General features: G+C 39.3%; 1 long non-coding RNA gene across 1 annotated transcript in view; it reads left to right on the top strand.

Annotated features, from left to right (window-relative positions):
• The window catches only part of LOC134521686 (uncharacterized), a 110,060-nt gene that overhangs the window by 9,835 nt on the left and 79,284 nt on the right, over positions 1-20,941 (top strand). The window contains exon 2 of the long non-coding RNA XR_010072833.1: positions 10,280-10,366. This is a non-coding gene — a long non-coding RNA (uncharacterized LOC134521686). The remainder of the gene's footprint in view (positions 1-10,279; positions 10,367-20,941) is intronic.

Genomic DNA, 20,941 nt, shown 5'->3' with positions numbered 1-20,941 from the left:
TAATTCCATTTTCACAGTAGTCTTAGCTCAGCTGGTACCTAACTGGGGAAGGACTAAACTGCAGAGTTGCATTTCTGTGTCTTGATTTAGCAACAGCTGGGGTAGCTATTATGAAAGCTCATAATCTCTTATTTTTGGATTCCAAGATCTGTGCATAGCATGGGAAAGGCTGTGTCAGTGAAGGCTGAGCCTCCCTGGCATTCATAACGGTAGGCTTTCTTGGTATTTCTAATTTTGGGGCAACTATATCATGTTTTTGATTAGTATACTAGTCAATTTTCCAACTTTGGCCACATATACCTCTGCTGAAGGGAAGATACACTGCTGTTGTGTTGTGTTCAAGCTAATGTTCCTGTACCTGACCCACCTCCTGGCTGGCCGAGAAGTGGAGTTGGGTGAGGATGAGGAAGGAGCCCCAAGTCTCTTCTGGAGTTTGGAGTCTCACTGCCCTTGTGTAAAGGAACAAAACAAGGAATTTGATCCAGGTCTCATGCCCTCTAACAGTGTCATCCTGACCGTTTAGTTATATATTCTTTGTATGGTTTTTCCTTAACCAGAAGGTCATGTAAGAATCTAGGCAGGCGTAGGTTCTCTCTCTGTGGTTCGGAAAGGTTTTTTTCAGTCAACTATGCAGGCAGGTGTTGCTCTTTTCAGTTGGCCTGAGGGGGGAACACTGTTAGAAAGATGAAATTTTATACAATGGAGCTCATGAAATAGGTTGTGGGGTTGGTGGTTGTTTTTTGGGTTGTTTTTTTTTTTTTTTGCAATTGCTGCTTCTGTTGCTCACTTAATTATAAAACCTGGATAAATGTACCTTTTGGTATAAATATTACTAATATTGGCAGTAATTGAAGGTGAAACTGGCAAATGTATCTATCAAGCTATTTCACAAAGTAATCATTTATGAACATAGCTCTATTAATTTGTTTAGTCAGATGTAGAGAAGCAATAAAAGTGATTGACTAAAAACAATTAAAACAGTAAAAGTAAATTGTTGTGTGCATTAAAACCTGCTGAGCCTGTCAGATGAAAATTGTAGGTTTAAAGGTGAAAATTAAAGCTATTGATTTTAGCTAGTGTGTATGTGGCTTGTTTGTTTTAGTTTTCTTAGCTGAAAGTTGCTGAGACAAGAATAAAGATAGTCCTAAAACTCATTCCCAAAAAGGCATAAGCCTGCAGAAAGACATACATGATAAATATTTGTGTTGTCTTAGGAAGATGGGAATGTTTTTTTGGAAGACTTATATTAACTGTCAATATCTTGACACTGCAGAACTGAATATAAATATTAACCAATAATGGTAACTTATTGTACTTCAAAGAAGGTAAAGAATGAGACACTGATGTGAGAGAAAATACAGCATTGATATAGACTAGATTACAGGGCTTCTCGCTTAATTTATGTGTATGACTTTATTGTCATTTTATTTTTATGTGTTATAGTAAATCTTGTATTCAGCGAACTATTATTTTTTAGTATTCCATTAAAATGATAGTACAAAAAGTGCTATATCTGGACAGGTATTAAGGGATAGTGGTGGGGAATGAGATTCCAGTCTGTTCATGAGGGCTTCAACCACTCAAAAAGGGCTACTGTAATGAACTGAATGAGCCAGGGCTTTAAACAAGTATATGTGTGTTGACTTGCCAATGTTAAGCAATAGGTAACGGTATTATTTCCTCTTATAGTTTCTTTAGATCTCTTTATAAATCACCCTTTTAGACTGTAAAATGTAATATTTGATGGTTAACTACTTGATCAATAGAGTTTTTTTTAAATCTTGCTTTGGGGAATGTAAAGCACATCTTCCAACAGCCTTAGTTGTTGCTATTTAGGAAGCAGACTCTAAAATAAGTTCTCTAACTTACAAGCACTGTATCAGTCTAGACTAAAAATGTGTGACCCCAGCATTGTACTGCAAGTGAGGGGTGCTGGGGAGCCCAGTTGCTGCAGCCAGCCTTACTGGTGCCATGGTGGTACACATCGTGTGGCTTGCGTGGAAGGGTCCAGAGCAGCAGTGATTTGGTGATGTGCCCTGCCTCTGGGTCTGTTGGGGAGGGAGGCTTGTACAGAGAAGTGATAAACTCCAGGCTGAAAGGCAGAGTAGCTGATTTGGGGCACATTGTTTGACATACCTTTAAGACAACTGCAAATCCAGAGTCATGGGATGTTTGTGGAACTGGGTGCCTAGGATCAAAGCAGCCGGCAGCAGTCATGAATACATTACTGACACGAACCTCAACCACTAAACTGGCCCCTTCTGCCTTCCAGTCTACTGGGCTGATAGAGGAAGGGCGGCATGCAGCTTGGAGCAAAGAACTGCATTCTGTGCACACAGTGTGGTGCAGGCAAGTGTTTGTCATACCAAGCTGTTTCCTTTCTGGAGAGAACTCACTATTGGGATGACAGAAGTGATGGGGGGAGAGATGGGGAAAAATTCAAATCTTTCTAGGGGCACGAGCAGCACAGAGTTCACAGGCAATGTTTGTCTCAATAGGGAATTTTTTCAATGAAAAATTCAGATGTTATGGCTAATTCGTTGGAACACTTCACACATTCTTGGGGGCCTGTTTCACAAGCTGAACTCTTTCAGCGCGTACTTGCGCTAAACACAATAGAGAATGTGAATAACTTTCAGTCAGTATACAGCTAGCTGAAGTTTCTCTTTACGATTGTCAAAATGACCAGTTCTGTCAACATGCAGTGGGGTAGGCATGTCAGTAATAGTGTTACTGAAATGCTATCACGAGAGAATTAGACAGCTTTTACTTTTAAGGTAGTTTAGTGATTGTTGTTTTTTTTTTTTTTAAACAGTAGCTCCATAATCCTTGTGTAGCAGTAACCGTCGTGTTAATTTTCAGCTGTTTGTGCTGGATCAAAATACAGGGGAAGAGCCATATGCATCTGCTGCCGTATGTCATTTGCAAATAGATACTGTCCTCCAGTAGGATGCAAGTCCCACAGCACTGCAGGGGTACGTCATACCATATGTCTGTTCCGTCATGTGTGTGAGTGGCTGAGGGAGGGGAGAGGTCTCCGCAAGAGGATTAACTTCTTAAGAGTTGTAAGGAAGCTGTCAAAAGGGCCGTCACTTCTGGGCTCTGATTCAGCAAAGCTCATGAGCATATGCTGAAGTGCTTTGCTGAATCAAGTTCTAGCAGAGAAACTTGTCAAAAGCATTTTACCTCTATCCATGAAACTGTCATGCTAATCATAAGCCTTCCAGAAACTTCTGTGTAAAGTGTATTTTTCTAATAATGACTCTCAATTTGAAGGAAGGTTTTATAATGTATTTCAGTTGTAGACTGCAAGTTAAGCAATACTAATTTTCCCATTTCTGCATTTTAAATTGATTCTGTTTTCCTAAAAAATAACAGGAAACAAAAAACATTATTAAAAATAACATTTAGCCCTTGTCAGGTTAAAGCAACAGTTGGTGTCATTATGCTTAAAAAGCATTGCCTTTGCATCTCCAAAGTAGATTGCCTCATAACATCCGTATCATCTCTAGCATGACCATTACCTCTGGAGAATTTTGAGTTGAAGTAGAGATTATGAGGAAGAGGAGAGGCGATGACTTGCATGGGAGGCTGCTCAGTGAAAACTAAGCTAAAGCCATTTTCTGCCCGAGCATGTTTCCTTTGTTCTAAATTCTTGGTAATGGTGCAAGTGATGACTGGGAAATGTAGTCTTCAAATGCAAAGGGGAAACAAACAAATGAACTGAGTGGATCTTCTCACTGCAAGTCCTACGAGTGACAGCTTATTCCTAAAGTAGTTCTATTTCATTTTCCATTAAATAATGAAATGCAGTGCTTAGGCAGTGATCCTCGTAGATGATTAGGCCAAATACATGTGACCACAAATGGACAAGAGCTTTCATGAGTATACTATAGCAATGAAGTGACATAGTTAAATTTTACGGTTTTATGTATGTAGGAAGTGTCCTGACTGTGCATTTTCATATAAATAATCATTTATTCACACCAATTTTATTTTCATCAGTCCTAAAACTCAATGTGTTTTTATGTTTAGCATTATCACAGGAGGGAACTATTCCCTTGAGAGCAGAAACCTAGTGACTTTTCACATAAGCACCACACTTACATTTCCTTCCTCGAGGAGACTGTAGCATTCAGCAATTCCAATTCTACTGGGAACTATAGTGTGGCACCATTATAGCAAATAATTTGAGCGGTTATGTTCCTAAGTGTTGTTACTGGCAATACCATGCTGAGCATTTGAGGCAAAGCAGGTGGGATTGTTATCTCTGGTTTAAGAATTGGAGTGTTTCTTTTCCTATTTATAAAGATGTGACTCAATCAGGACCCAGTACATAAATATATCTTAAGTGAAGGTTGATTTTTAAAAAAATAAATAAAAATCACCTGCCTGTTTGTAAAGGGAGAAAGAATGTGACATATGAAGCTCCCATCTCTCTTCCTGCGACAAGCAGATCTGTGCACCCAGCCCAGGGTGTCAGGGAGCTAGGTGGTATGGATTAATGACTGTGAGGTAGACACCGTTAATATGAATGTGAACTTGCAAAGGGGACTGTCCACACTGAGAAACATGAACAGGTAGAAACAAGACTGCTTTTTCCTAAATGGCTTGCTGGAGGCTAGAAAAGATGCTCACGGCACTACAGCTGGGATATTAGAAGAACTGTATTGACTCTTCTAATCATAAACCTTGGACTCTTCCTTAATAAGCATGCAGCAATTAAGATTAAGTACTCATTTTTATAATGGATGTATCTCAACATCTTTACCTTGGATTCTGACACACATTCAGTTTTGTACTGCAAGCTTTTCTCGTGTTGCGGAGATGAATTTTTTGAGACACCAAACCTTATGATTCGAAGTGCTGCAGAAATTCTTGTCTGGAATTGCAACTCCTACTAGTATTGAAGTTGAGATGCAATAAAGGGTGCTCTTACTCCTGAGCAAAATTCCTATTCAGAAAATGACTTAGTTGGATGCTTAGTTCCCAGCATGTACCCGCCAGGTTTATCCCTTGTTGTGGAGAGAGGAACACAAACTCACAAACTTCTTGTAGAGGCTGATCTAATAGGAGTTATGTGCTGCATGGCTGTCTCCTGAATGTGCATCCCTCTGACCAGGATCAAATGGACTTCATCAAGTGCTTTGTTCTCTGTTGGTTTGGTAGCTGAGGCTAACATGGCTAGTTTCTTCTGCAAGAGTAACTGCACAAATTGTAATTTTCTTGACGCTTGGACTGGGTGCAGTGTTATACTTCGTTGTCTTTGGATCCTCTTTTTTTTAGTCATCTCAATGTGCTGTGGAGAAGTGGTCTTCACACCTGCCTCCTCTTGTAGAGTGAATACATTTAGGACTTGTCTTCCTGGAAGAATGAGAGCACACCATTGAGTTGAATTGAGGATTTTGGTGAAAACTGTACTTAAACATAAATTTGGGCATAATCTCAAACAAAATATAAACTGGGCCAGATTTGTTTGAGTTAAAGCCCAAATCTGCCTGGAAGACTTGCAAATTTCAGAAAACACAGTCCAAGTTTTACCTATTACTGAAATCCAAACCTGCTAAGATTTGGTCGCTTTTACAAAAACGTACAGCTCCAGCGAGACACCTCTAAAACATTTCATTTAAACTCTATGCCATGAGAAGACTTTAACTCCCCCTTTCTCTACCTTTGCAGAAAAAAAAAAATCACTGTGACTGTTGCGTTTGGAATTCTATGTGCACTTACAGGAGGGATTTGTAGAGGAATAAAGTTTGTTTTGTGTCATGGCTGGGGGAAGAAAATACTGTGAAGTATCCCAGCCCTAATTTCACATGTGGTGCAGTGGATAACTATGGCACTACCAAGAGAGAAAATATAACAGGACTTGTAGAGCAAGACAGCATTTCAAGAGATGAAGAGCTGTGTTTCTTCTGGAGAAATGCTGGTGGTCTGGGGGTCCTCTACAGAAGTAATTAAATTTTATGTTTGCATGAAGGTATGTGGCTGTGTAGTGCTTCTAAATGAACCCAAAGTTTAATGCAAGCGTTCCCATGGACTTCACAGGCTTTGGAATTTTGCTCAGCCTCTCTGAGGATCTTGTGATGATAATGTGCTGGAATCCTGTTAGTCCTGTGAAGTACCGACAGACGAGTTGTGGAACAGGCACATGTCCTGTTTGTGGGGGTTTAAGGTCCTGAGTTGATAGTTAATTTAGATACATCTGCATTGGCTTTCAGTTGGTCTCGCTGGCTGCAGTGGATTTAATTATGCTTGTTTAATGCAGGTACTTGGTTCCCATCCTGCTTTTCCACCTTACTCTGATAACTTGCTTAGTGCTGTAATTAGAGAGCATGACAACTGACGCTTTGTTGCTTAGGTTGAATTGGTGAGAAATTTTGCTGATGAGGCTCCTTGGGCATTGCATGCCCCAAAATAAAGCAACACACAGTATTGTATGAACACAGCAAAATTGTTCAAGAGCAGTCACGTAAGAGATGTTCTGCTATACGGAGTTTGTCTTTTGGGGGTGAAGAGACAGGAAACTCAGTAATGAAACCTAGATGGCATGTATTTCACAGAGGGTGTTTTTGGTTTAGTGTGTTCCTTTACTTTGCTGGTTTTTAAAGAACTTGCTTGACTTGGTTGAGTCATTTCGTTGCTAACCTTATGTTCATTCAATAGAATTACTGTTCAGTAAGTCCCTGGTAAAAGCAGTGGCGTTTGGCGGCAACAGCTCCTTGTCACTTGTATTTAATAATTGTATTCAATTATATTTAATCTATCAGAAACAAATGTTGTGAAGTCTCTGAAAGGGTATGGAAGACTCCCCTCTCCTGGTAATACATGGCTTTGAACTTGTAAAAAGCAGTTTGTTTAACCATTTTACAAGAAAAGCTCAAATACAGAAAGACAGACGTTGTCAAACACTCTCTCTCCTATGTATTTGGCAAGTTAATTATTTTGCTTCTTTCTAGCTAATGCTGGAAAAAAATATTTTACAGACTGTTTATTTTTTTCTGATTCTAAGAATACTTTAGATTTGCCAATACTGGTTTGTTCTTCAAACTATGCTACACATTATAATTGAGCTTTTATTTTAGAATATTTTTTCCAGTTGTGAGTTTGGAAGAACAAAAAAAAAAAGCCTTTGTTTACTTAATGAAGCTGGCTTTATGGAACCATATAACATCAGCGCCTTAATTACTACAAATGGATAATAAACGCTTTCCTATATATGAGAATGGGAGATACACAGTGTGACTGTCATTAGGAACAATTGGATTTTCTCTTGATAAGTTGGTAAAAAATGTAAATACTACAAATAACCGCCTGAGGGCATTTTAGATAACTATGCCAGGAACCATGCAACAAAACTCATTTTTACAGAAATTGCTTCCTGTGTTGGAGTTGAATACAGGAGAGACTGAATACACATTCATGCATAAGTTGCAATATTTCTTACATTCTTTATGAACGTTTGCATTAAAGTGTCTGGTATGTGGTTTTCTTGTATCACTGGAAAGAGCTGAGTATTGGCAAAGGAGTGATTAGGATCCAGTTTTTCCCAGTAAGACAAAACTTCTTGGCCTTTAGGCAATTAAACCAACCCTGTGTTCCATGGAATATAGTCAAAAAAAGTAATCATGTTCTTCCTATGTGAAGCAGCTTGTAAGAAGTCTCTTGTGATCAACAGAGAAAAGGAAAGTTGGCCTTGGCATTTCACAGTCCATGTTAAAGGACAAACCACATGCCTTGCTGGCTGGGTGGGGATGTCACCAGCCAAGGTCCCAGTTCTTCAAATGAGTTAGCAAAAGCTGAATGTCACACTGCTGTTGATTTAAAGGAATGCAAACAACTGGGGAAAATTATGACAAATATCACTTAGCAAACATGAACTTTTGAAGGATTTACTTTGCATGAATCAAGAATGGGATTCCCTGTTAGAATCTATTGGATCTAATAGAGTTCCTGCCTTTCTAGATCTGCATGGGTGCTGTGAAGATCTACTCTTGATCTCACATTGCTCTTTCTATGCCTTCCAAAGGTGTAACATCTCCAGCGTGGCCCAGAGAGGGCCAGCACAGACCTTGGAGATCTTTGGAGCTTTAGAACAAAACAAATGTGCAAGAACAGCACAGGGCTGTCAAAATCACTATATTACTCATGGATTCCGTGTTGGTATATAGGAAATGTCAACCTTGACGGTGTCTGTGTTCACTGAAAGCAGAGTACTGTCAGAAAGGCAATAAGATAGCAGTGTGCTTGTGTTCAAAAGCTTGGCTGTGATTTGGGGTGTATTTGCTGTGACATACCAGCAGGTGCTAATGGGAGTGCTGGGCAACCTGATCCTGATGTCCAAAGGGGCACATTGGTTGCTTCAGGCCTGCGTTAATCACTGTGGATGTGTCAGTTTATGGTGTTGTACTAGAATGGGTTTGTGCTTTGTTGCTCATGTCTCGACCATCCTCGTGGTATAGGATGCCTTTTTTCATTTGTCAATGTGGTGAGCAGATATTCTGAGGACTCTGGTGAACGCAAAGGCTGCTCTGGGAATGGCTGCACTTTGTTCTCTTCTTGCATTGCATTGTGAATCTTCATTTTGTAGAAAGCTGCCATGCCATAAATTGAGAAGAAGGCAGCACAAGATAAATTGGCTGTACCATCCTTTATATGGAAGATTTTATGATGTATTCTTCCCCATACGAGACTCCCATCATACCTACCTCTTAAAAGGAAGACTGGTGAATAATGGCTTAGGCAAGCAATAAATACATAATGCAATGCCACCTTTGAACCTTGTAGCTTGTGTGTAGGTCAAAGATTATATGGGTTGTAATCATGATTTATGCTTTCAGTCTCTTGATATTTTTTAGACCATCTTTGCTTGTCTGTTGGTATGACTTTAATTATTATTCTATTTATTTTTAGGAGGCTAGTATGGTCCTTCTGATACTACAACAAAGTATGTTTTTTTTAATTTTTCTGAACAGTTTGAGTTATTTCGTATTCAATATACACAAACTCATGTTCAGTATGGCAAGCATATTCAGAAAAATGTAAATAAATGTCTATGCAAGTGTCTATATTTGAGATTAACAATTTGTTAAAGAACTTAATTTATTATTGGTAACAGGCTTAGCAATTGTCTATCTTTTTCACAAATAATGTAAACTTATTTCCTGATTGCTGCAGAACAATAATTACATGAGAACAGCTTCTGTATTAATTAATCTCACACTGGTTGATTTGAAAATTTAAGCTTAACTGATGAATGATGACTCTATCTTGGAGCTTCCAAGCTTAATGTTGTTTGATGTTAAAAGTGCATCAGTCAACCCTTAAGCATAACTCGACAAAATAATTTGATAGTGGCAGATGCTTGTGTTTTGTCTCTGGCTTATGCTGATTCTTTGCTGTACTTGAGGTATAAGCATACCTAGCTTATGATAAAGAGCTTTCTGACTTGATGAAAGCGAATATTGTCATTTAGTTCCACTCTTTTTCCTCTTCTTGCAGTTTGGCTTGTAGGAAGTTTGCTGTGAATAAAAGAAACCTGTACGCAGTACCTCAGATTACTGGTTTGCATACAAAGCTCTGTTCTTATTCTCACCCTTTCAGACTAAACTGCCAGATTTAGTGATGAGTGAGCGCATTCTGTCTGCTGCTGCAAAGCAGCTCCACAGCCTCCATTCAGACACTGCGGATGGGCTGACTTCCCTTCTTGGTTGTTTCCTTTACTCTGCAATTTGAAGCCAATTGTTCTGTGGAGCACTGGGTGCTCTTGCCATGCCTTATTTCTTGCAGGACTACTCAGCATGTAGTTTTCATGCTGTGCCTTGCACTGATACTTGGCAGGCTAGTTTGGTGGGCCTTGTTCTTGAGTCCCAAGGACACCTCCAGTAAGTTCTCTGTTGGAAGATGTTGGCTTTATGGTATACAGGATCAAACAGTGATGCAGCAGCCAAGAAAGTCAATGTATTTGTTCTTCATTGGTATGCTCTTGGAAGTATGTCACTTCAGAGGTGAATGACAGGCATGATCCCTTCCTTCTTTTAGTTTGTGCTTGTCAAATGTGTGTGTTTCCACAAATGTCCATTCACTGTGTGTGATTGTGATGTGCTACTGGAAATCTCAGGCGTTATCTCAGTAGGCTTTTCTCTGGTGGTTAAGATCTTAACCTGCTACCTCTAAAACACACAACCAAAAGGTTTCAAAGCCATGGTGTTTTCTGTTATCCCTGCTATTTTAATCCACTGTTAGCTATATTAATGTAACTCTTTACTTTATGTTTCAGTTCTGATGATCTGTATAATCCTGTTAACTGTCTGGGCGCTCAAGCATGGCCTGTTGGAAGAAAACCTCAGAACAGCAACAGTCAAACGTAAGTGGTCCTGAACATATACAGTTCACAATCGAGTGTAATTACAAGGAATGGTGTTTGGAATAGATGACTATACTCCAGCCCCAGGGCACTGTGGCAGATGCAACATAAGGCTTAATAAACTATAGGTCCCTGTTGCCAGTATTACTATATAAGAGTCATAATAACTCTGAGAGTGAAAACATCCATCAAAAGCTGACAAGTCTGACACAGATTATACATATGCACATGCATATACTAAAGATGCTACTTAAACCTGATGGAACTGCTAATAAAGATTATTTAGTTGTCGTAATGAAACATCATTTTCTGCTCATTACTCCTTTCATGTGAGGTTATTTTTGAGAAACAATCATTTGAGTGTTGTTGAAAAAGGTGCTTGTAATTACAAAGGTAAATAGCACTATGTTGCCGGATAAATCGTAGCTAGAATAGCTCTATTCAGATAGGAGCTTATAGCTAAACGTTAAAGTTAAAATTTTAAACATAGTGAATATACACACTTATTTTTAGCACAGAGGCTGTGCCTTCCTTTCTGTGTATCCCTCCAAGAAACCTCGCTAGACAAATTACTCTTGTTTCAATTTGTGGGTGGCCCAGTTGCAGTTGTATGCTTTTTTGAAGAACCAGTAAAGGAACATATGTATGATTATAAGGAGTTTGTGTGGGGGTAGTTTTGTTTAAAAAAAAAAAAAAAAAAAATCAAAATAAAGCTCCCAAAACAAATACCAAGGAGGACCTTCCTTTAAGCGGACCCGGCTATTGCTGCTGTTGTTCCTATGAGTACCCCATTCAGGGGCTGACCTCTTTATTGGAGCAGGCAACATTGCCTACAGGAGGCAGCCCTGACTTATGATTTGGGCACGCATGACAGCTTTGGCAGTAGCCTGATGGGCCATGTTGTCCTTCTTCCTCCTCTAGAATACCTATTCAAATAAAGTGTTCTAAGGTCTATTGGTGAAAACAAGTATAGGTGTGAGTGGGTAGGGGGATGCTGTGCACATAACTTAATTTTGATGGCAAGACCCAGTAAGTGTCAGTGTTCTCATTAAGTAAGAACAGCGGCAAGCTGCATGGTACATATGAATTTAAAATGTTAGTGTCAATTAAACAAAGCCTATGGCCCAACTGTCTATATATAGCCATTTTCCAATTGTATTTGTCCTTCACTTAAGCTGAATACACAGCTTCAGAGTTTAGCTTCCAGATCAATGTTTCTGCCTTGAATTTTGAAACTTAGGTGAAATGTAAGCACTTTGAACCGCTCACGTGCTGTGTGCCCTCCACAAGGCTAGAAGCAGATGCATGTAGCTGTAGATCCCAGTCTTGCAGTTCTCTGCTGTGCTGCTGACTTTTGTGTAGTCTTTTTCTCTTTTTTTTTTTTTTTTTTTTTTTCCCCCTCCCCTGGTTGGGACCTGTGTCAGACATAGCTACTGGCCCAGTGCGCAGTGATACCTGGGATGCTCTGGGACTGTGGAGGAAGCAAGGGACTATATCCCACCAGGCAGAGTCTCAGACCACATCATATTATCCCCGCTTTGTGGCTTGGAATAAATAATTTCTCTCATGTCATCAAACATGCTGGCCATAGTCTGCATGCTTAGGGAATTCCTCTCATGTGTTCCATCAATTCAGAGCAAAGCAAGCACAGGCTTTTCCAGAGCAGTTCTGAACACCCATCTTCCTGCTGATGGTAGTGGTAGGTCCAAGGAAACTGGGTACCAATGTGCCTATGGCCCATTGAAGGTGGTTGAGAGATTGGTATTAGATTAGTTGGGCTTCTATTGGAGCCCGTTGCAGAAAAATTGCACTTAATTTTCAAACAAACTTCCTATTTGCATTCAAATGCAAACATTTCTGTAAACCTGTTGCAGGTGCTTAAATTTGGCATCTGCTTCAGTGGAGTTAATAACACAAGTAAAAGAAAACCTAGCCGTGAGGCTTGCTTAATATTACCTTAGAGACTGGGTTTGTTCCTTTGAAAAATGTATGCTAATGAGTAAACTATTCAATAAACTTCTACTTGTCTTCTGCATAAAATGTGTGGCTATGGAGCATTTAGTCTTTGACCTTCCAGATTAATACCATGCAGAATATTAATGTTGTACATCCCTCTGAGGAGATCTAGGCAGGGAGAGAAAGACCCTCTGGAATTAGTCTCTGGATACAACTATTCAGACTTCCAAGGCTTCTTGGACACTCTAGGAGTGTTAGGAAGCCTGGGTCTGTCTTTGAGCCTGTCCTTGCGCTTCCTGAGTGTTAGGAACTATGTAGAAATGCTTATTAATTGTTATTACTGTCATAAAACTTATGACAGCACCTGAACTATACAAAGGTGCTTCCCAATTCAGGAAGGTGATATATAGTCCACAGAAGAGATCATGTTTGTTGAAATTAATATTCTTTAAAAGTGTTCTTTTTGTATCTTATTAGATATATTTGTAGCCAATGACCAATAAAAACAGCATTGAATTTTGCTGTTTTTCCTGAATGTGTGATATATTCAGTTTCCAAAGAGGAGGGGTTTGTTTATATTGTATTGGTCTGCTGCAAGAGCTAATATATTAAACATTTTCCCAAAGGATATCTGTGGTCTTTAATTAACTTTTTTCCCATAGGCCTATAATATAGTATTAGACAATATTTGGTCAGTACCCTGCTCTTCTACTCTTGTGTAGGACTTATTGGCTCTCATTTCCTGGGGGACCATTATGAGTGCAGACAGGAAGAATGCATCAAATGAAAAGTTAATTGTGTTTAAGCTGTGGGTGAGAGGGAAACAGACTTCCATTCCATTGTGCCTCTATAATAAGAAAAGCTAAATATACAGTTTCCTAGGCCACTAACCCAGGAAAGCAGGGGGGAAAAATTAACTCAGTCACAGAAAGGACAAAATATAAAATATGCAAGCATCCACAGGAAACTTCATACTTTATTTTGAAAGCTGGTTGCAGGATGATGGAGGTAAGAACAAACCAGTATTCATAGTGATTGCTTCCTCAGGAAGGATAAAATCCTGTCTGCTTCCCAAAGGCTGCTCTTTGTCCTGTTATCCAAATTCCATTGTGCACGAAAGCAATGGTGAGGGATGGAATAGAGGAGCTTAGCCCTTCACGGGTTCATCATAAATCATTACAGTGTATTTGATGTCAGGCTGTGGGCAGCTTCATGCCACAGCCTTGGCTGGCATGGGTTCTTTTAGGGGGAAGCCAAATGGGGCACATCTGAGCCTAGATTGTGAGCCACTTTCAGCAGTTCTGAGTGCTCCAGACCCAGGGACATGGCTTACTCATGCAGAATCTGTTTTGTGCAAGGACATGAGTTCCCAAGTGGGTGATAACATGAGAAATAACAGCTGTTTCAGAGCAGGATTTCCAATATCCTCCTCATTTGACATGTCCCAATTGCTTATAAGACATTTTAGTTGGAAAAGCTCCAACTGTCAGCAGCAATTTACCCAACAAGGGTCTGTTATTTTCTACCCTAATATGGTTAATGGGGTTTTGCGGAAGCAGGTTTTCAGATGTCTGCTTGATCTGTGGAAGGATCTTTCCCTGGTTTCCCTGGTTTCAGTGAGATAGTTCTAGACTTTGATTTTTGGCTAAGGTTTTATACAAACTAAAACTTGGTGAAAATTGCTAGATCAAAAAGGTATATGGTTTCTGATTTAGTTCTGTGCCTTCTACCCAAAACACTTGAAGTCATACCTAGCACTGGAATTTCAGGACAGCTTTAATCCACACTTCTTTGATACTTGAGTGTAGTTTACTCAAAAATTCATAATCCAGAGAGATGATGGCTTGAGGTTTGTAACTTTAGTGAAAATGGATTGCGTTTGTCTAGAATTTACCATATACTCTGTCTGGTTTTATTTCAGGCTTGAACAGTAGGGCTGAGCTCCAGAGGCAGTTTCATTGACTTCTAGTAAATGGAGAATGGAGTGTGGGAGAAGGTGGGGAAAATTGTCTGATATGCTACTGTGTGATAATTCACCTGAAACTTGATTTGAATATTACCACAGTCTGTAGAGTGCACAGACTAGCATTCAGTGAGTAAGAGCAGCTCAAGACCTTTTGCAATACTAAGCGTGTGTGTTCTTGTAAATCAAAATTATGAACTATTACTTGGATGGTTGTAACCTCTAGAGACCTTAATTGAGGCTTCACTGAACTGTTGATACACTTAATTAAAAAAAAATCAGCCCCTATCCCATGAGTTTAGCCTACTGTCCAGATGCTGCAAATATCTGCGTGTTCTTACCTTTGTTAACGAGAGTAACTTTGCTGGAAATTAGTGACATTTTTGTAAGAGAACTTCAGCATAATCATGGACCAAGCAGATTGAGGAGTACAGTGTTGTTGCTGCAAGGCCAGTACTGATGCTGCCACTGTTTAAGCGAGGCAGATTATTAGTAAACATGTGTTCAGTTGTTAGCCTATGACATACCTTATCACAGCAGGATCTGAGAAGTTATGCCCTATATTCCCCTCCTATCTAGGTATACTAATCACTCTGAATTTTTTTATCAGTGTGAGATGACAGGATGAGACTGACAGTTGGTAACAGTAAAAGTGATCATTGCCCAGGAATCTGCATTGGCAGTCCAGAGAAATAAAAGTAGTTCTCTGAAAGTAGTCCAGTAGAAGAGGGGGTCTTAAAAAAACAAAAAAAAGAGCCCACAAAACCAACCAAAACACAAACAAACAGAAAAAGTGTGGGGAGGGAGTATTTAGAGTATTTAGCTTTTTAATATACAGGAATTCCCATGTGAATCAGCCTGCTTTTTTTTCAGAATGCATGGATTAAGTACAAAAATGTATTAAAGCTTCTCCCTCCTCTAAGACAATGGTTTTATTCAGAACGCAGGCACACAGATGCTCCAGTGCCTGACTTTAACTGTTATGTCTGTAATCCCGAAACAAGGCACCCAGGCTGTTAGTACAGAACACATATAGCTTACTTTAGAAATGGTATTTTTTCATTGAGCTGGACAAAGTTAGTAATTCTGTTTGATATTTGTTATGAGAGAGGTTTTCTCTGAAGTTGGGCGTTATGCAGACTGCCACTTTAAACAATTTATTTGCATATTGTTTTTCTCTATTGCCTAAATAAGAATATAAAATTGCTGCTACATTTCTAATCTTGGTGACAGCACATTATAAAAAAAAAATAAAATCTCCTGTGTCAGATACCATTAACTGTGATTAAAATAACTGGCAGTGGCTTGAGGGGAGCTATAAAGGGGTGGTTTTAACTACCTTCTCAGGCTTTAGCTCTTTTAAGAGGACACCATTAGATCAAATTCAGTTATCTGTATAACTAAAGTATGCAGTTTCAGGTAGAAATAAATAGAGATCATCACAGTTTATGTTCATTCATGGAGAGTTCTTGGAAGACATTGTAGGAATCCTTATTTAAATTTTGAAAGGATTATTTTCTTGTGTAGATAAAGGAGATGCATGTAAAATGAGTAGAGTTCTGCATGGATTATGGGTGGGAAAATAATCCTGCACACTGATTTGTGATGGCCTGTAACTTCTGTCACTGATGACTCAATGTCTGGCCTTACTCAGTGCTTATAGGGAAACTCAGGCTCTCAGTGTATGTATGTGGTATGAATGCTGGATATACAAGTTCAGTTGTAACTAGCCTTGTCCCTTTCTACCAGCTGGATGTTTTAGTGCCATAGAAGCTATCCCTGAAGGAGCTTTAGTTAGAATGTCATATCATTTAGCACCAGGCTGTGTAGAAAACATTTGGTGAGATTAGAGCTAGGTCATGATTTGGTTTAGCTACATGTGATAGATATATCTATGAAGTAATGATTGCATGTAAGAAAAGTTATGTATTTGTGTTTAAAAAGGAGTGAAACAAGTGGTTTCTCTTTCATTGGTAGTGGTATAGGGGAGGTATAGGTACAGCTACATATTTTTGATTGTTACCACTGCAGAACTTGTCCATGCCTAAAGTGACTTTCTTTGTTAAAATCTTATGCTGAGTTACACAGGCATGTCTGCTCGAGCTATCACTAGGGCAAATCCACCTGTCAACAAGGCTGTTTTGTTGATCAATCTTTAACACTTTGCAGTGTTTGCTAGTGGCCGATGTTAAAATCCCAGTGGAGTTTAATTATTAAATATGTTCTTTCCCTTACTGGAGATTTATAGCGCTTTGTGTGAAAGAACACCTAGGTCTTTGGAGAACGGTATGATGCCAAGTGTCATGTCTGTTAAGATCCATTACAAGACGAAGATTCATGCTATGGTGCAAATGGTACTTGAAGTCTCCTGCTACATCTGTGCCTGTCTGTACCTAAATACCCCTCTGGAGACTGGCAGTTCAGTCGCTACTCTCTTGATGCAGCTTGTTCCATCTGTCACCAATGCTTCAGTACTTAAGTGACACATCTAAAATAATAAGGGCCTGGATCTATTCTGACTACTTTAGAACTTGTCACAACTCTTCCGACTTCTAAAGTTAGGACCTACCTGAAAATAATGGGAGCTGGGGAGAAAGGGTCTGTCCTCTCCTAGGAGCCTTTTGAGTACTAAACTGAACTCAGTAAAATAGTGCTCTGAAGGCAGCAGGGCTGTCATCAGTACATAAAGGAGTTTGTGTGTAGGTCTATATATGGATTTCTCAAGGTTTTGATCTCAAGGAGAATTTAAAGCATCTGAATCTTTCATTATCTCAGCTCTGGTAAAATATGAAGGCTTTTATGCTGTGGCAGAGTGCTATTTTATTATAATTTATTTTTCAGTAGACCTTAGGAAGCAGAGGAATTACTTTCAAACAGTCTAATTTATGGTCTAATATTTATATAGGACTGATTCACAAGTAATAAGGTATCTGTGCTTGTATTGAATTTCCTTTTAAAGAGCAATAACTTAAGTCTAAAAAAAATGCTGTGGAGTTTCACCCATTCCAAAGTCTAAAAGTGTTTTTTAGAGTAAACAATGGATGACACTCATTTCCCTGTATTTAAAATAATGAAGGAAACCTAGTCTTTTTGGATATAGAAGAACATAGGTTCACTTTCAATGTCCAGCAGCCACTATATCCCACTGCAACACTGATGTTCTCAACACTAACTACGTTATTTGGTGATGCCTTTATGAGAAGTTGAACTCTCTAGAAAAACTGAGTTTGGAGTTCCTTAAATTTTGCCCTGGGAATTTTTTTTCCCTCCAAGTTACAAAATCCACACACCACCTCTCTTGTGACTACTTTGTACTTGACAAACTTTCCTTAAAAATGGAAAAATGAGAGCAACTAGGGCTTCTAAAGAAGCTATTGAAGAGCAAGAGAAGTAGGATGAGTGGGGAATGAGGGGAGGGAAAACTTGTGCTGAAGAGGTCTGTAGGAAAAAAATTTTGGATGAATCCTGGTACATACAGAAATAATGGTATTTGCCATCGTACACACTACACAGTAAAGAAGCAGAAAAAACAGTAATGGGTCTTACTTCCTCTGTCCTCCGTGATTCCTTTGCCTTGGTGCTCTCTTCACTTTTTGTATCAGAGGAATGGAATATAGCCAAATGAGGGCATTTTCTGTATTTAGTATATTGTGCCATCAGTCAATACCACTTTCCTGTGTTATCGCTGTATGTTATTAGGCATTTACCTTTTGAATAGATGAAAAGCAGCTGGATTATTTCTACTGTGTGCCAAAATGTACTTGGTAATGTTGTCTTTAATGAATGCAAGGAAAAAACCCTTCATGCTTCTGAAACGGAAGGCAAAACCTATTGTCTTAGTAGCCTATTCGTAAGTACTTCTTTTTGACCTTCTCTAATAGTGGTCTTCACGCTGAGGGTGGTGAGCCCCTGGCCCAGGTTGCCCAGAGAAGCTATGGCTGCCCCATCCCTGGAGGTGTTCAAGGCCAGGTTGGATGGGGCTTTGGGTAACCTGGTCTAGTGGGAGGTGTCCCTGCCTGTGGTAGGAGGGTTGGAACTAGATGATCTTTAAGGTCTCTTCCAACCTAAACCATTCTATGATTCTTTTTCTTTTAAAAGTTTTCAGGTTCACTTTTTGGCCCCCTCTCTGCTGAGAGGGAACCACCTCTCTGAAAGGTGGTTCCCGGGTACACAACTTCTTGAATAAAGAGGCTGGAGAAACTTCTTTAACTGTTCTATCTGCTCATACATAGCAGGAGAATTCAGTGCTTCTACAGAAATTGTAATGCTAAAGTTGTATTCTTTATTGCAGTTTTGATGTTACTCAAAAGACAGAAAATAGTGCTTCTGTGTTAAGTAGTGTTCATCTTGCTAGTTTCTGTTTGTAGTCTATAAGCATTGGAAACTTTCTGGGTTTTATTTTTTTTTTTTACAGTTAAAACATACGTATTGGGGTTTTACTTCTGTTACAGGTTCACCTATAGGTTTTATTTTTCATTTTGTCTTTTCTATGGAAGCTTCCAGCAAAGTGGCTCTTGCTCTGAGTTTCTTATTGCTACTTCCAAGTTGACAGGTTTTAAATCCTTCTGGAAAGAGGATCTTCAGTCACTCACTTGATGGGTGCTTCTCCAATGCCACCTGCAAAAACTGAGGCACCTCTTAAGTGCTCTTCAAACTCTTGATATGGAAAGCTGCAAATGAACTGCAGCAGGTTTAGCAGGAAGCATGTCACCCATTGCCCAGACCTTCCCTTCCCCCATGTTCCTGTGATGGAAACCAGTGCTGCCCCATATCAACTGCTCTGGCAGTAGATGAGCCTTCCACTACGCAGGTGGACAGGTGGCATCATGAGGCTCCCAGATGGGACTGCTGGCAGGAGTAAAGACTTGATGCATCAGGATGGTCTGCGTGAGCCCCTGGAGATAAAGAATGCCAATCTTGTGATGTCATGTCTGCAGAAAGATGCTACTTCGAAAGCATTTATAGTGTTTGAGGCCTGACTGTTTTCAGTTCATATTATGAAAATTGATAGTTAAATGCCATTCTTCTTGTAAGAATTTCTGAAAGATTCTTCTGTTTGGTATGAGATAATGCTTAGTTATATTACTGTGCTATTGCTTCATATTATAGTGCTACAGGGTGGATGAATTGCCCAAAGTGTCTTTTTTCTTTTGTTAATGGCAGGGTGACTTTCTTGGTTACAGTATTAAGTAGGCACTGTATTCTTTTGTTTTATCAGCCTTATCTGACATTAATTAAATTGCTGACTAAATGATAAATTTTCGGAAGGGAGGAATAGAGACTTTCAGAAGAAGGGCAGGGATTTAAAGCCAACATTGCAATGGTCCTTTTCTAATGAAATTCAAACTGTTTTTTTAAAGGTTCATAAATATTGTAATTTTGACTCTTCTATAAGGAGATTGTGCTGGATCTTTTCAGTTTTAAAAAGTATTAAATTAGTGGAATTACTTGGTATTTGGACAGGATTGTATACTGTACAGTGTACTTGGTCTCTTAATGGCAGTAAGATAAAGTAGGGATGACTTAAAATTAATTTGGGCCTTGAAAAATTTAGCAGAATTGGGACAGTGTTGTGAATGAGATTCAAGAATGTTAAGCATGTGTTAAGACAACTTGGATAACAAGCAACATCAAGGTCTGCTTAATGCTTAAATATTTTGCCAAATAGGAATGAGTTTAAGCTTGTGCACAAGTGTGAACTTGCAAAAAAGTATCATAATTTCAAAATTGAGTACCGTTCTTTCTGTTAAGAGCTACCTAACTGGGGGGGACTATTTGGGAGTATCTATAAAATCATAGGCGAGGAAGGGTATCCAAGAAGAGTAAAAACTAGTGTGACACAAAACCATAAATGATGCAATCTGAATTTTCATTCATAATTAAAAATATTTTCTTTCTAGATCTGTTTCACTTAACGTTCTGTAGAGCTGCTGATAATGTCTCTACTTTCCCTGCACGAGCCTTTTTAGCACTTAGGACACTTGATCAGCTGAAGCCTGCACCCCTCTAGGTTTATCAGCCTGTGGGCTACCTGCCTAGTTCAGGTCCGCTCGTTCATCCTGCAAGGACACTTGCCTTTTACTGTACAGATAACAGGCTCAGTATGTCGGTATCTAACAGTCTATACTTGTCCATTTTCCTGTTGCTGTCACTGGCTACATTTCCTGCTCTTTTAGTGCTTCATGTTCTTATGATTGTTCTGTTAATTGTTCCTTAATACCAGCTAAAGAGGTGAGAACAAAACATGGTGTTCAACTCTTTGTGGTTAGGGGCAAATCCTTAGCCAAACACTAACTGAAATGGTTGAATCTAGTGTTAGAAATGTGACTCTTGGAAGCTAAGAGTTTGTTTAAGGGTCTGTTGGGCATGATGAGGAGGCATAATACTAGTGATGGGTAAAACCAAACAAAAGAGAGGGGAAAAAAAAAAAAGGAGGAAATATATGGAGTTTAGAGGGAGACAAACTGTCATATTTAGCAGGTTTATGAAGCCTGGTAATAATAATTCTATGCTTTGTGTGGCACTTGCAAGCTTTGAGGGTCTGCGTTCTGTTACCCCTGGCACTGATGAATGCATAATTACACATAAAGGCATCCTATAGGTGTCTGAGATAACAGTTCTTGCTGCTGTTAGTTAATGCTGGGCAGAGCTTTACT

Source organism: Chroicocephalus ridibundus, chromosome 10, assembly GCF_963924245.1.
Source record: "Chroicocephalus ridibundus chromosome 10, bChrRid1.1, whole genome shotgun sequence".
In the NCBI taxonomy this organism is placed as follows: Eukaryota; Metazoa; Chordata; class Aves; order Charadriiformes; family Laridae; genus Chroicocephalus; species Chroicocephalus ridibundus.
Note: the sequence above shows the minus strand (reverse complement) of the source record. Positions and strands in the feature narration are given on the sequence as shown.